Raw genomic sequence first — 1,544 nt, forward strand, 5'->3', positions numbered from 1 at the left:
AGCATAAGCTGAAGTTGCTGCTGCTGCGTGTGGCAGTCAGGCCCCCAGTTTGCATGCAGCACAGCTGTGTTCTGCTGTGTCACATCTCAGCCCTTCCTGCCCAGCACTCCCCGCAGCTCCCTGCCCGAGCTCTTCCATTGTTTGTTCTTGCTAAGGAGTGTTAGCTGGAGCAGTGCTGTCATGCAGCGAGGTTAGGGAGGAATGATGGAGTGTCCGGAGTGCTTTACGCTAGGGCTGCAGTATAGTGTAGGCTGCCACGTCTGCAGGGAGCTGTCTGCTGATGCTTGTCTGGAAATCAGCCCAGTACGGTCAGATGCTGAACCTGTGAAGAAGGTCTGATTTATGAGTGTGGATGGCAGAAAAATAGTGTGAACTTCTGGGCGTATTATGGTTTTAGAACTGTTTTTATGAGAGCTTTTGGAAACTCAGCATCAAAAAGGAGAGGAAAATAAATCTGTGACTTCTGTATGCTTACTGTTCTTTCTGTGTCAGACTGTAGTAGGGAGAAGTAGGAAGCCCCTTCGGAATTGTCAGCGTGAAAACCGCAGAAGAAAGCAGAAACCCAAAGATGAGAAGAAGCCTTATTCCTCAACATGCTGTAGCTATTCTTGGAAGAACTGTGGAGAATGTGGAAGAACCAATTACTGCTGAGGAAAAACTAATGGCAGAAAGGACTGCCCTGTGCATTTAAGGACTGAATTTTGCCGTTCAAGACACTGTCTTATTTCTTCAAGACAGTTTCCTTGTGATTGGTTTGTGATCTCACTCTGTGTCTGATGTCCCTTCTTGTCCCAGAAATTTCTGAATTGTTTGCATATTCTACCGAAAATTAACAAAGAAATCACAGAACTGTAGAATTGTTTGGGTTGGAAGGGACCCTTAAAGGCCATCCAGACCAAATCCCCTGCACTGAACAGGGCCACCTACAACTCAATCAGATGCTCAGAGCCCCCCCAGCCTTACCTTGAACATCTCCAGGGATGGGTCATCCTCCACCTCTGTGGGCAACCTGTGCCAGTGCCTCAGCCACTCACTGTAAAAAACTTCTTCCCTATATCCAATCTAAAACTCCTCTCTTTTTGTTTGAAACCATTTCCCCTTGTCCTGTCACAGCAGGCCCTGCTGAAGAGTCTGTCTCCTTTCTTACAGCCCCCCCTTTATATACTGAAAGGCTGCTATCAGGTCTCCCCAGAGCCTTCTCTTCTCCAGGCTGAACAGCTCCAGCTCTCTCTGCCTGTTCTTGTAGGAGAGGTCTTCCATCCCTTGGATTAGTTTTGTGGCTCTCCTCTGGACGAAGTGGTGGTTTCACAGACAGTGAAGCTCCCACGCACTTTGTGAATATGGCTGATACCTGCAAGTGCCTCAGCAATTGAGCAAAAAGTTGCCATGTCATCTCCTATTTTAACATGCATGGAAGAGCTATGGTAAGGGAAAGCACTCACAAGTACCAGAGCCACAGGGAAATCTTCAACCAGGATTTGCAGTTTTTAAATCAATAAAAAAACTTGCAGGAAGCTGGTCAGCTTTAATTCTGTTTTGTTTTT

Source organism: Meleagris gallopavo, chromosome 2, assembly GCF_000146605.3.
Source record: "Meleagris gallopavo isolate NT-WF06-2002-E0010 breed Aviagen turkey brand Nicholas breeding stock chromosome 2, Turkey_5.1, whole genome shotgun sequence".
Taxonomy (NCBI): domain Eukaryota; kingdom Metazoa; phylum Chordata; class Aves; order Galliformes; family Phasianidae; genus Meleagris; species Meleagris gallopavo.